This window comes from Elephantulus edwardii, unplaced genomic scaffold (genome assembly GCF_000299155.1).
Source record: "Elephantulus edwardii isolate Elephantulus edwardi_28Jun2011 unplaced genomic scaffold, EleEdw1.0 scaffold00132, whole genome shotgun sequence".
Classification (NCBI taxonomy): Eukaryota; Metazoa; Chordata; class Mammalia; order Macroscelidea; family Macroscelididae; genus Elephantulus; species Elephantulus edwardii.
Window position 1 is genome coordinate 4,183,746 of NW_006399882.1, and position 14,841 is coordinate 4,198,586.

Consider the following 14,841-nt stretch of genomic DNA (forward strand, 5'->3'; position numbering starts at 1 on the left):
TTGGCGACATATGAGTATTCCAGAAGGCGTCTCTGCTGCTTCTGGGCCTGCCCGAGTAACAGCTCCGCATCACATGACGTAGTGCTGAGTAGACCAAGAGATGCCAAGGAAAATGGAGTGAGTGGTGGATCAGTGTCCAAGACGAAGAAGATGAAGATGAAGAAGAGTGGGTTAGACAAATTATGGTTTTCTTCTGGAGAATTAGAACCAGAACACAGCAGGTGAGCATTCAGTCTTAGTTCAGAAAAGTCTGTATGTAAAATCAGAGTTCTAGAAAGAGATAAAGAGGGTGAAACTGAGGAGAAAAACATCCCAGCATGCGCACATGGCATTTGAGAACTGAAGAACTGACTGCATGCTCAGCAATATGGATATTTATTTTAAGTGCAACATTGTGAAAATTCAGAAGAGTGGGCACAGAGGGAAAGTTTCAAGGATTTAAAAAACTCAAAGATAATATTTTTTAAAATATTACAAGAAATAAGAATCAAAATGTGATACAAGAAACCAGAAGAAAATATGACAAGGCCTTTAAAATATCAAAGTAACATGATTTCCAGCTAGAATCCGTTGTTGTTATTGTTGTTATGTGCCACAAAGTTGCAAGTGACTCATAGCTGACCCTCCAGTGGGTTTTCAGAGGCTGTAAGCAGCATCAGAGGAGGTTGTTCATCTTTCTCCCACAGAGCACTTGGTGGTATCAAACCATCTGCCTTTGGGTTGGAAGTGCAGCTCCCTAATCACTAGGCCACCAGAGCTTCTAAAATTGCATAGGCAGGTTTTATTACTGATGTAAGAGCACAAACTCAGCAGCCAAGTATCTGCTTTCAGGAAGGTCATCAGAGACAAGATGGAGAATCGCTTGAAGGGTCATTTTATGCAGCTGCCACAACAAATTACCGTAAATGTGGGGCCTTAGAACAGCAGATATTTGTTCCTTCACATTCTGGAGCTACAGGGCTGAACTCAGGCATTAGCAGGACCGCTCTCCTAAAGTCTCCAGGGGACAATCCTCCTCACCTCTTCCAGCTCCTGATGGTGCCTCACACGCCTTAGTTTGTGGCAGCATCACTCTGTCTCTGTCTGTGTGTCAGCCGGGCCATCCCTGCTGTGACCAATCTCCCACTCCTTCCTCTTGTAGAGACACCAGCCATTGGGTTTACGGCCTGTCTAAAGAAGAGAAAGTGGGACGTGGGGGCACAGGGCCATGAAAGGGCCAGAGAGAGTGAGAATAACACAGCCTCTCACCGCCCCAGTGCAGAAGCAGATAAAGAGTTCAGAGCCCAGGGTATCGATAGAGCTGCAGCAGCAGCAAGAGGTTCATTCATTCATTGCTGACACACAGCAATGGAACCAACAATGGGGTTTATTAGGAAAGGTAGTTGGAGAACGGGGGAAGCAAAGAATATCACCCAGTACAAGCCCAAGTATTAGCTTAAGTTCCAAGACACAATTCCTCAATTAGTCCAGGGTCTGGTTTCAGTTCCACAGTCAAATCCAAATCATCCAGCAAGGTTTGCCCCCAGAGCAGTTTTAAGAAAGCTTCTCCTTCAAGCATCAGCAAGAACAGCAAAATTTTTTAACTGTGGCCAGTACAAACTCAAGAAACCTCAGTTCACACCTTGCCACAGTGTCTCCACAGAAATGCCACAGTCTCTCTACCACCATCCACAGGGTCTCGCTCTCACCAGGGTCTTACTCTAGTCTCCCTCAAGACTTGCTGCCACATGTATTACTCACCCCAAGTCTTGCTGCTCAGTATGAGAAGCACTCTTTCTCTTATCCTAGTCCCAGCTATTGATGATTTACAAGACCACGTGTCTGCAGGTAAGGTAGCTGGAGACCAGAGAGGGCTAGCTGTAATGGCTAAAAACAGCTAACTTTTATGCTAATACCACAGGGCCCATCCAAATTCCTAGGTGGCTATATATCAAGATCTTTAACTAATTATATCTGCAAAGACCCTACTTCCAAATAAGGTCTCACTCTGAGCTTCTGAGTGGACATGAATTTTAGAAGGACATTATCATGAAGGGAAGCTCGGGATGACCACCTACAGGACTGTTCATTCAGAATGAGGCAGAAAGTGCACATGGGGTGTTCCTTGTTCTCTCTCTCTCTCCTCTCTCTCTGTCTTTCTTTCTCTCTCTAGTTATCTCTCTCTGCCTCTTGCTTTCACACGCACATACACATACATAGACATACACACACACACACACACACACACACACACACACTCCATAGGAATGTTTACAGACTGTACCTTTCAACATATAACCAGGATCTAGAAACTGACCACTTCCTACCACCCCATCATCTTATACTCGGTCCAGCTACTCTTTATTTCTTGCCTGAATCCCTCAACTGGTCCCTTACCTGGTTGTGGTTACACCTACAGTGTCTTTCTAATAGAGCAACCAGCCTGATGCCTTTAAAATGTAGGTTTCTCAATTTTATATATTGAAATCAAATCCGTACAGTGACCTATGAGGTCCTGTTGTTATTAGCTGCAATTGTGGCGACCCCACACACAACATGCCACCCAGTGCAGGTCACTCCCATGATGGACTGGGGCTTGGACTGTAGCAATGCGTGGGGTTTTCAGCAGCTTCTTTTCTATAAGGAGATAATCAGGTTTTTCTTGTTGTTGTTGTTATTATGTGCTGTTGAGTCACCTGTGACTCATTGCACCCTTTTGTACAACAGCCCTATACTCTACTCTATCCTGTACCTACTCCTATTACCCCAGTCACTGAATCAATCCATCTCATCAAGGGGCTTCCTTCTCTTGCACTGTTACTGTACTCTCCCAAGCATGATGTACTTCTCCAAGGACCGATCCCACCTTGCAACATATCCAAAGTATGTCAGATGCAAGTTCAGAATTGTTGCCTCCAAGGAGCAGCCTGGCTTCACCCTCTCCAGGACAAACTTGTTTGTTCTCCTAGCAGTCCATGGTATATTCAATACTCTTCTCCAGCACCACAGCTCAAAGGCATCAACTCTCCTTCTATCCTCCCTAGTCACTGTCCAGCTCTCTGATGCATAACAAGTGATTGCAAAGACCATGGCCTATAAACCTTACTGAGCCCAGCTCTGCTCTGACTCAGGGGAGGGTGGGCACCATGAGCCGCAGTCACCGCGACAGCAACTGGCACTCATTTCTGGAACCTGATTTATTGTATCATGGAAGTCTAGCTTTAAACAAAATTTGGTGTAAATATTACTCAGTGTTTGAAGATGTTAGGCTGAGTATGAGGTCTTAACAGTGAAAGACAAGCATGAGAGACTCAAGTCCATCAGAAAAGAATTAAAGAAAAAATCAGATATTCAGATTTGTGACAAGATGTAGATATATGATAAAAATAATGCTGGAGCGTGTTTAAGAGGAAACTTATCTAAAGAGCGACAGCTATGGAAAGGATGGTTTCAATGACTTGTGACTGAGCAGATAATCAGGACCACTGGTGTCCCTAGCGGCAAGAATCTGCACTGCAGCCCCGAAGGCATGTAGTGAGGACTGTCCCCTGCTCAATGGGAGAAGGATGGACAATCTCCTCCTGTGAAATTAACTGCCTCTGAAAACCATCCCGGAGGGTCAGCTGTGGGTGGGTTCTGACTCTACAGTACACAACATGAGGATACACATAAATATATGATGCAGATCCCTGGTAGTTGGCCTAGTGTTTAGGACTCGACACACTGGCTGTTGCAGCCCTGGTTCGATTCTCAGCCAAAGAATTCTTTGGGGGGTAAGTCTTCCTTAGATGACTCTGGTAGCCTAGTGAGTAGGGAGTTGCACTGCCAACCCAAAAGGGGACAGTTCGAATCCAGCTGTTCCTCTATAGGAGAAAAATGGGCAATCTCCCCCTGTGCGATTCAGCTGTGGACTGTCAAAGAGTTGAGTTGAAAAGCAGATCATGAGGGAGCTCTGACCACAGAGTCCACAGAGGACCGTGCTGTCAAACTCAACACTCCGTGTCTCCCCTGGTTTGAATCCACCAAGGGCTCCGTGGGAGAGAGACGAGCAGCTTCCTTTAAAGACTTACAGCCTCAGGAAACCTGAAGAACAGTTCACTACGAACTGCAAACCAACCTGTCAGGAAATGTGTACGTGGGTAGTCTGGTTGAATTGCTCATTGTTGCTCTTCTCTGACCTGCAAGAGAGTGCTGGGCGTTGGAGTGAACTACTCAAGACTTAGTCTTAGTCAAGAGGTAATCCTAGGCGGCACAGTTTGATGGGTGGAAGCAGCAGGGGTGAAGGAAGTGGGATAGATCCAGTGTGGAAACAATGCATACGAATTTATAAATAAATCAGTATCTATGTGTGTGTGTGTGTGTGTACAAATGGTTGAAAGTAGAACCTATCTGCCCTGTAAAATTATAATCAAACCATAATAAAAAGGGGTTTTTTTTTAAAAAAAAAAGGAGATAAGAGGAGGGGAATTTGAGGCTGTATGTCCTTCTGATCTTCACATCCTCACAGCTTTATTGACAAGTGAGATACGTTAACTGGGCTTCTAGATGTTTTTTACTGTTTCTTTCCTACTTTCTAACCTTTCCTGCTTCCGTAACCACATCCATACCAGAAGTCATCGTCAGCAGGAGAATTAAGGTCTCATACACCCCAAAGACAAGGGGTTTGTGTAGTCTTAACCAAGGCAGCTCCTCCCTTGGCCAGGTTAACCCCTTAGGTTCCTAATAAAGATTCATAATCACAGGAGGTTGCAGCCAGCGCAGGGTCTAAATGATAGGAGACTTTGTGCCACACTGACAGCCCAGGAACAAATGACCCGCGAAGCCACAAGCTCCCCTGTCGGCCTTCGCCTCCTCCCAGGAGGGGCCAGTATCTCCTTAGGGCTCCCTTTGCTTTCGTCTTAGCATCATTACCACTGATTGCTGAGAAATCAATAGAACCCTGAAGTATTGTGTGATTTGGTTGATCAAAATAGCTCCTGGCCCCCTATCGACAACTCATTATTGACCAGTAAATGGAGTGTTCGATCCCTCTCTTTGTAGCTATTAACTCGATTTGACTGCATTAACTAGTTTTACAAAGATCCCTCCTTGTGCTTGAAGTCTGGGGTCTTTGTTGTCTCATATGCAGCAAAACTAAATATGTACCTTCTTTGCAGAGCCCCGCCTCACGGAAATGAACACGCTTCATCAAAAAGACTCTGGTGAGCTAGGCCCATGCCCGTCTCTTTTCATTTGTTCTGGCTCTCAGGCTTATTTTTAAATCATCCTTTCTTCATTCATTGTCAGGATTAACAAGGCTTTTTCTGCTGGAACCTGGTTTTGTTTAGAGATCCAAGCCAGCAGGGCCTCCTTGTGTGGGTGAGTCTATGCACTTTGCCTTCATGGCCCAGAGCTTGGCTGCCACAAGGATGTTGTGAGGCCCAGGGCTCCTCCATCCTGAGCAGTCAGCCCCCGGGAAGGCCCCCGGGCTGCTGATAGCACTGCCATGCCCACTGCAGGGAAGAAGAAGAAGAAGAAAAATGTTCCTCTTGGTGGATAATTTATCTGCTTTACTATGGTGATGCTCACTTTTAATTACACACACTTTCAGCTTTTTCATTGAATTTCAAAGATTTCATGTGAGAGGTGCTGATTACAGCTTTTCTGCACATGTCCAAGAAGGTTTATGCACATTTATCTTCGCTCCCGGCAGCCTCCTCATTATGCTGTTAGTGGCTACACCACGTTGGATGTTATTGTTGTTGTTAACTGCTATTGAACCCAGTCCCACTGACAGTGATCCTATGAACAGATCGAAACCTGACTCTATCCTGTGATATCTTTACCATCTCTGACTCCCTCCAGCAGCTTCTTACAGCCATTGTGTCAATCCAGCTGGGGAGGGTCTTCTGTCTTCCTGACACTCTCCACCTTGCCCAGGATGATGTCTTTTTCCAAGGACTCCTGACACGCATGCTCAGAGTATGTGAGAGGTTTAATCATCCTTGCCTCCAAAAAGAACCCTAGTTGAACTTCCGGGTGTTACCTGATCTTTTGGCAGACTCTTCTCCAACACCACAATTCAAAGACCTTGATTCTGGTCATCCTTATGCATTCTCAAACATTCAGATGCAATTGAAAATACCATCCCCTGGATTCGGCACACCTTAGTCTTTAAACTGACATCTTTTGCTCTTTAACAATTTGGAGAGGTTCTTGATACTAAATTTTCCCAATGCAACACTCTTTTGATTTGAGTGCTATTTCCATGCTTGTTAATTGTGGATTAGTGTAAAATGAAATTGTTGACTGCTTCAATGTTAGGATCTGCTTGACCCCCAGAGAATTTTGGTGTTATTCAGTGTGAGCCCTGCTAGAGCACTGGGTAAAGTTCTTGGTTAGCCACTAACCCAAAAGCCAGTGCTTGGAGCCCTTAGCCGTCAGTTTCGTAAAGACAACAGCTTTGAAAGCCCTGTAATCTATTCCTAGAGAGTCTCGCTGAGTTTTTTCATTTGGTAGCCTACTGATGAACTGATGTAGCATGCTTATTTCTCTCTTCCTAAATTATCTTTTCCTAGAGGAGCATTTTGCAGAGAAGAGGCATGCTTAGGACACGTTGCTGAGTCTGGACAAGCTTGTGTAATTGACACTAGCAACTGGAGTTTTGTGCCATTCTTTTTCTTCTGCCAACAGAAGCCACAGCACACAGCAGGGCATGTGGGATGTGTTTTGCAGTATGCCACTTTTCATGCAAGCCCACAGTTAGTACATTCATCTGGCCTACACATGTTTACTTAGCTCTTTCTCAGTGCCAGGTTCTGATCTAGGTGCTGGTGAGCTGGACAGACCAGTGGTCACTGGTTCCATGGAGCTTCCTGGTGGAGGGAAAGGGAGGGGTGGGGGACAGGACACCTCACTTGCATGACAATGTTCAGGCAGTGGCAGGTATGGTGAAGACTTGAACATGTTAACTGGATAGCAAGAAAAGGCATTTTGAGGAGAAGATATCTGCATCAGGACAGAAGTGATGGATTTAGATTAGGGTCATTTAGGAAGCTATTCTGAGGAGGACCTGAAGCCCTTGCTGCAGAAGGTCAGGGACTGCAGCCTTCAATACAGGCTCAATATCAAAAAGACAAAGATTCTCACCATTGGGCTGATGGGCACCGTCAGTATGGATAGTGAAGAGATTGAGACTGTTAACAGCTTTTGTTTGCTTGGTTCCACAGTCAACACTCTTGGCACCAGCAGTCAGGAAATTAAAAAATGTATTGCTATGGGAAAGTCTGCTGCTAGAGACCTCTCAAAAGTTCTGGAGAGCAATGGTGTCACTCTGGAGACTAAGGTGTGCCTGATAAAGGCCATGGTCTTTGCAATCACTTGCTATGCATCAGAGAGCTGGAAAATGGCTAGGGAGGATAGAAGGAGAATTGATGCCTTTGAGCTGTGGTGTTGTAGAAAAGTATTGAACTACTTCAATGTATAGTACATGGACTACTAAGAAAACAAACATGTTTGTCCTGGAGAGGGTTAACAAGCTGATACTTGGAGGCAAGGATTCTTAAGCTTTGTCTGACATACTTTGGACATGTTGCAAGGAGGGACTAGTCCTTGGAGAGGGACGTCATGCTTGGGAGGGTGGAGGGACTGCACAGGAGAGGAAGACCCTCTGTGAGATAGATTGATTCAGTGACTGGGGTAATGGAGTAGATGTGTCGGAGACAGTGAGATTGGCACAGGATAGAGCAGCATTTAGGGCTGTTGTACATGGGGTCGCTATGAGTCACAGGTGACTCGACGGCCATGACAACAACAGCAACAATAACAACAATTACCTGTGCCAATGCTCTTTATTCCATTAGTTATTGCTTCATTCCATATCTAAAAGAAAGGAGCCCTGAAGGTGATGTGCTTAACATTGAAATTGGGCAAAGATGTGCTGCTTCCCCCAGGAAACATTTACTACCTCGGACTCAATGAAGGGTCAACATGAATTGGGATGGACCTGTTGGCAATAAGTGTGTTGCTGTTGTTGTCGTTGTTGTTAGGTGTCACTGAGTCAAGTATGACTCATATCGACTCTGTGAAGAACAGATCTGAACCCTGTCCTATCCCACGCCATCCTCACTATTTCTGGCACGATCAATACATAAAACAAGTGCTGATGTAGAGGATACGTAACTCTTTCCCTTTATATGTAAGAAGAGGTTAAACAGTGGGCTGTGGGATAAGCATTGGATTTCTAAACCAGAAGGTCAGTGTTTTGTATCCACCAGCTACTCCATTGTAGAACTAAAAATAAAAACTCAACATTTATTGTCATCAATCAATTCCTAGCTGATCCTCTAGTCATTTTTTGATAGGCTATAAATCTGTGGTATTGGGTGAAGTGGATGGATTCTGAAAGGGAGGCTCTCTTCTTTTGGTTGAGGATTGGGAGTGGACTGTTTGGTTGGTTATTTTTTATTTAAAATTCTTCTTTAGAGTCAATAGGACTTGGTAGAGGGCGTTTGTATTGCAAAGTTGGATGGGCCTTTGGGCCTGTGGCCCTCAGACCTAGTGTTGTTATATTTTGGAGGAACATTCTTCTAAGTGGTGCAGTACTGATCTATCAGTTTTCTGTACTGAGGTCACCTGTGGTTGCTGTGATGCTGAACCCTGTGCCACTGGTGTGTCAAAAGTTATAATGGTTACCCACGATGGACAGTGTTTGGTGGAACTCCCAGAGTAAGACAGGATTGGAAGTAGGAGCGGCATCCACTTCCTAAACAACATGCCTCTGGAAACTATGACTTTAGAGAAACAATAGTCATAGAACAAGGTTCAGTCAGGCTCGACTCTACGGCAATCAACATCAAAAACAACATAAATCACATGGAAGGAGACTGTCCATCTTTCCCTGTGAAGTCACTGGTGGATTTGAACCACCAGCGAGGTGTGGCCTTCGGGTTAGCAGTGCAGCTCCCTGTGGGCTGTGCCACCAGAGCTCCTCAGGGGGAAAGGTGAGGCAATCTGCTTATGTAAAAAGTCACAGCTTCAGAGACTCTGAGGGGCAGGGCTGCTCTGTTCTACAGAGTCTATGGGATCGGAATCAATTCCATGACAATGCTTTGGTGTTTTACTTTGGATTGCTCTCTAACTTCACAGTTATTTACCCAGGTATGTGGATCCCCACCCTAACAAGGGGGTGAGTGAGAAAAGCAGGGACTTATAAACGTGCACCTGTGTGGTCACTGCAGCTTGTGACAGAGGAAGTGATCAGAGAGATCACTAACCATTTGTTGTTGGAATCTACTGTCAAGAAGGCATTGACTCATAGCTGACCCTCCAGCAGGTTTTCAAAGACAGTATATCACACGGGAAGAGATTATCCATCCTTCTCCCATTAAGCTGGTGGATTGGAACTGTGTACCTTTTTATTGGCAGCCCAATTCCTTACCAGAAAGTTACCAGAGCTCCCTGGTTGTTGTTAGCTGCCAGCAATTCATCCCAACTCATGGAAATAACAAGCACCTCTGGTGGCCTAGTGGTAAGGAGCTGCACTGTCATCCCAAAGGCATGAGGTTCAAACGCACCAGTTACTCCGTGGGAGAAAGATGGGCAATTTCTTCCTAAGTGATTTACTGCCTCTGAAAACTCATTGGAGGGTCAGCTATGAGTCAGTTCCGAGTCGATGGCACACAACAGCAACACAACAACATAGATATAATGTGCCTCATCCTGCACATCTCAAAATGGCGTGTCCTGATTTTTTTCAAATAGATTGTCAAGCTTTTCTGTGCAGTTTAGTCTTGAAGCCCCACTGGACCCTGCTCAGCTTCTTAACAACATGTAAACCCCGTTCAGAGGTGCATGGAAGGCCAGGCAGGCTTGGCACATACTCAGGGCATCACTTGAGGGGACTCCCACTGAGCAGTTTCCATTAACCACTGCGGGTTTCAATGCCGCTTGTGACATTAAGTTAAGACTAATACTTTCTTGAGTGAGCGTCCTTGCTTCAGCACAGGCAGCCCCAGGCCTTGGTTGGTGGTGTTGCTAACCAAATGGTCATCAGTTCACACCCACGGGAAGCTCCAGAGAAGAACAGTATCCTCCTTTGTGGATTCACAGCCTCCGAACTCCAACGGCATTGCCTTGACACCAGTGAAATGGCTTTTGATGTTTAAGGACGGCAGGACTTTCCTCAGCTCCATCGTCTTGCGTGTACTATAGAGCTGGAACCCACAGTGCCCCTCCAGAGCGCTCATCCTTCCTGACAGGGGAGGATTCCACCACAGTTACCTTCCCTTTCTGGCAAATGCCCATGTTGTACGCGTCAGTCACATCACCTGTGATCTATCGAGTTGCTGTACACATAGTCACATGAACAGTGTGCACTGCAGGCCCGCAGCGATACGTGGCCTGAAAGGCATGAAACGTTTTGTTTCCCGGGTGGATAGGGCTCCAGGACACATGGCCAACGTTCCCCAAACTCACTGGACTTTGTGCAGTAAGTGGAGCAAGCACCATAAAGTGACCCAGTAGAAGGGCAAAGACCTGTGTGCCCAGGAAGAGCGGCGTCACGATAGCAAGCAGGGCGGCTGTGTTGAGTGGACCAAGCCTGTGTTCAGGAAAAAGGCGAAAATGCCGGAGAAGATTGTGTGAAGACTCGAATGTGTTGAGCCAAACTGAAGATCTAAAAGAATGTTGGCCCTTAAAAGATGCAAGCACTTTGAACTGGGAGGAGGTAAAAAGCAAAAGGGTCAAGTGATCCACTTCTAAGCTTCACCTTCTTTTATCAAGACAGTAAACTCTTTGAGATTCACTTCATTTGGGAGGGAAAGAGAATGTACCTTTTAATCATTAAAAAACTAAACCAAAACAAACCTGTGTTCCCAAAGAGAAGAAGATTGGGATCAACTTAGACTTTGGCTTTCAGGATCAGAACTGGAAACTGTTGTTGGGGTGTCTGGACCCTAGTGGACATAGAATCTGTCATGCGTGAAATAGAGAGGGCTCACTGTCAGAGCAGCCCTGAGCAGTCAGAAAGTTGAGCTGAAACCACCAACAAGGAGGGGCGGAGGGGCCTGGGCTGTGTCTCTCAGAGCTGTGGTGCTGGAGAAGTGTCGAATATTCCATGGACTGCTAGGAGGACAAACAGGTTTGTCCTGGAGAGGGTGAAGCCAGAATGCTCCTTGGAGTCAAGGATTCTGAATCTTCATCTGACATACTTTGGGCATGTTGCAAGGAGGGACTGGTCCTTGGAGAGGGACATCATGTTTGGAAGAATGGAGGGACGGCACAGGAGAGGAAGACCTTCGATGAGACGGATCGATTCTGTGATTGGGTTGGTGGGAATGAGTGTGTTTGAGATGGCGAGGTTGGCACAGGCTAGAATGGCGTTTAGGGCTCTTGTACATAGGGTTGCTATGAGTTGCAAGCGACTCGATGGCACATAACAACAACAACAAGAACAACAACCCCTGCAGGGAAGGCCTGGGTCCAGAACTGGTAAAAACCCCCTATATATCACCAATTTCTGTAGGGAGTTGTCCTACAAACCCAACTCACTGGGCCTCACTGGTGGTTTGAATCCACCAGGAGCTCTATGGGAGGGGATCAGTGATCTCCTTCCTTGTAATTCTGAGCCCCCAAAATCCCACTGGTGGTCAGCTAGGAATCTATTCCTATTCCCAAGAGCTCTATCTGCAGCAGCACCCCCCACCTACCCTAGTCTTGAGTTCCCCTGAGAGGAGACCACAGAGCTACTAATCCATGCTGTCTGTCTGTCTGCCTTCTTTCTCCGCTCCCCCTTTTCTCCCTCTCTTTTTTCTCTTTTCTTTATTTTAAGGGATCTGACCCTTCACAGTAAGGAGCCCAGAGGGCATAAATGATTAGACACCCTGCTGTTAAAAAACAGGCCAGCAGTTCAGACCACCCAGTGGCTCCCCTGAGAAAAGATGACAACCTGAGGAGGCAAGTCTGCTCTGTCACTTTGTCACTCAAGGTTTCTTTGAGTCAGGATCTATTTGACAGCACACAACAACACCAACAACAACATCCTCACAGTGAGTGCCTCTGACTTTGAATCACAGAAGCCTCAGCTGCTGGGAAGGATGTTGTTGCTGTTATGTGCCGTCGAGTCGCTTGCAACTCATAGCGACGCGATGTGCAATGGCCCTAAACCCTGCTCTGTCCTATGCCAATCGCACTGCTTCCGACACACCCATCCCAATTACCCCACTCACTGAATCAATCCACCTCATAGAGGGTCTTTCCCTCCTGCACTGTCCCTCCACCCTCCCAAGCACGATGTCCCTCTTCAAGGACCGGTCTCTCCTTACAACATGACCAAAGTATGTCAAACGAAGCCCCAGAATCCTTGCCTCCAAGGAGCAGCCTGCTTTAACCTTTTCCAGAATGGATCTGTTTGTTTTCTTGGCAATCCATGGTACATTCAATACTCTTCTCCAGCACAACAGCTCAAAGGAATCAATTCTCCTTCTATCCTTCCTAGTCATTGTCCAACTCTCTGATGCATAACAAGTGATTGCGAAGACCACAGCCTGTATCAGACACACCTTAGTCTCCAGAGTGAAACCATTGCTCTTCAGTACCCTGGAGAGGTCCCTTTCCCATCACAATGTTGTTGTTGTTGTTGTTATGTGCCATCAAGTCGTTTCCGACTCATAGTGACCCTATGCACAACAGCTCTAAACCCTGCTCTATCCTGCGCCAACCGCACCACCTCTGACACACCCATCCCGATTACCCCAGTCACAGAATCAATCCATCTCATAGAGGGTCTTCCCCTCCTGCGCTGTCCCTCCACCCTCCCAAGCATGATGTCCTCTCCAAGGACCCGTCCCTCCTGGCAACATGTCCAAAGTATGTCAGACGAAGCCCCAGAATCCTTGCCTCCAAGGAGCAGCTTGGTTTAATCCTCTCCAAGATGGATCTGTTTGTTTTCCTGGCAGTCCAGGGTACATTCAGTACCCTTCTCCAGCACCACAGTTCAAAAGCATCCACTCTCCTTCTGTCCTCCCTAGTCATTGTCCAACTCTCTGATGCATAACAAGCGATTGCAAATACCATGACCTGTATCAGGCGCACCTTAGTCTCCAGAGAGACACTGTTGCTCCTGAGTACGTTTGAGAGGTCCCTAACGGCAGACTTTCCCATCGCGATACGCTTTTTGATTTCCTGACTGCTGGTACCAAGAGTGTTGACTGTGGGGCCAAGCAAACTGAAGCTCTGAACACTCTCAATCTCTTCATCATCCATCCTGACGCTGCCAATTGGTCCAGTGGTGAGAATCTTTGTCTTCTTGACATTGAGCCTCAGTCCATACTGAAGGCTGCAGTCCTCACAATACGTTTTTTTATTTCCTGGCTACTGGTGACAAAAGTGTTAACCGTGGAGCCAAGCAGACTAAAGTTGTTAACAATCTCAGTCTCTTCACCATCCATCCTAATGCTGCCAATTGGTCCAGTGGTGAGAATCTTTGTTTTCTTGATATTGAGCCTCAGTCCATACAGAAGGCTGCAGTCCTTGACCCTCTGCAGCAAGTGCTTCAGGTCCCCCTCAGTTTCAGCATGCAGGGTTGTGTCATCTGCAAATGCAGATGTACCTGGGAAGGATAGTTTGGTGAAATGTAAGAGAAAATAGATGTATATCCCTTCTTGCCACAGCAATCCACCTCTAGGGACTGTTCTTTTGGAAGATTCACCTCCAACAATAAGAAAGCAAAGCAAAACAAAACACACAAACAATACCCAGGTAGGTACAACAGTCTTAGGCAGTGTTAGTTGGAAGTAAAATGTCAGGAATGTCCAATGCAGGAAGTTGGTTCAATCAGCTCTAATACATAAAACACAACGGAGTATCACGCAGCTGTGAAAAAGGAGATCTTTATGAGCTGATGTGGGGTGATTGAAGGTCATTTTCTAACAAAGAAAATGAAAAAGGAGGCTAAGGGGGAAGAACTATAAAAATCGCACTGCCATCGGCCAATTCTGCTCACCATACTGACCCTGTGGGGTGGAGTATTAACCTGCCCTCGTCCAATGCTACCTTCTTCAAGGAAGCCGATCACCTCATCTCGTGTTTCTCCTGCAGAGCAGCTGGTGGGCTTGAACGTACTGCCACGCAAGCTCTGAAGGATCCCTAAAACCAAACACCAAACTCCTGTCATGGCCCCCAGAGACGCTCCACGGGCTTACTAAGGCTGAAAGTCTCAAAGGGAAGAAGTCTGCCCAGCTTTCTCCCATGAAGAGCAGTGCCTCATCCTACACACACGTCCCTGAAGGTATGATAAAAGAAATCTATTCAATGGTACCTGTTAGGACCTGAAATATAAAAGTAAAAAGAAGAAAAATGAGTCTGTAACTTTTATTTCATGTGTCTTAACTAAGACACAGCCACAGAGCATCCGTGTAACTTTGTGCTAAATAATATGGTCCAAAACATGGCATCTGAATTCTGATTTCTTCTTAATAGTTTGAAGAAACTACACGGACACACTGAACCTTTGGTAAGTAGAGACACAGTGAACTTTGGCTGATGATGGGAAACAGATATTTAACATTTAAACAAGAGGGCTACAGAGCCATCCTGGGACAAATCCCAACAATTTGACTTACTAATAAGTACTTGAGAGGCCTAGTGGTAAGAAGCTTCGCTGCAGTCCTGAAGGTACATGGTTCAAATCTACCAGCTGCTCCATGGGAGAAAGATGTGCAATCTCCTCCCGTGGGATTAACTGTCTCTGAAAACCAGCCTGAGGACCGGCTATGGGTCAGTTCTGACTCGAAGGTACAGAACAACAATAATGAATTATTATTTCTCTAACTTGTTGTTGTTTGTCATCATCAAGTCGAACCCAGCTCATGATGACCCCATGTG

The 14,841-nt window shown here is 46.0% G+C and overlaps 1 pseudogene; it reads left to right on the forward strand.

Annotated features, from left to right (window-relative positions):
* The first annotated feature begins 10,410 nt into the window (after nucleotides 1–10,410).
* On the forward strand, nucleotides 10,411–10,719 carry LOC102866777 (annotated as a pseudogene).
* The last annotated feature ends 4,122 nt before the right edge of the window (nucleotides 10,720–14,841 follow it).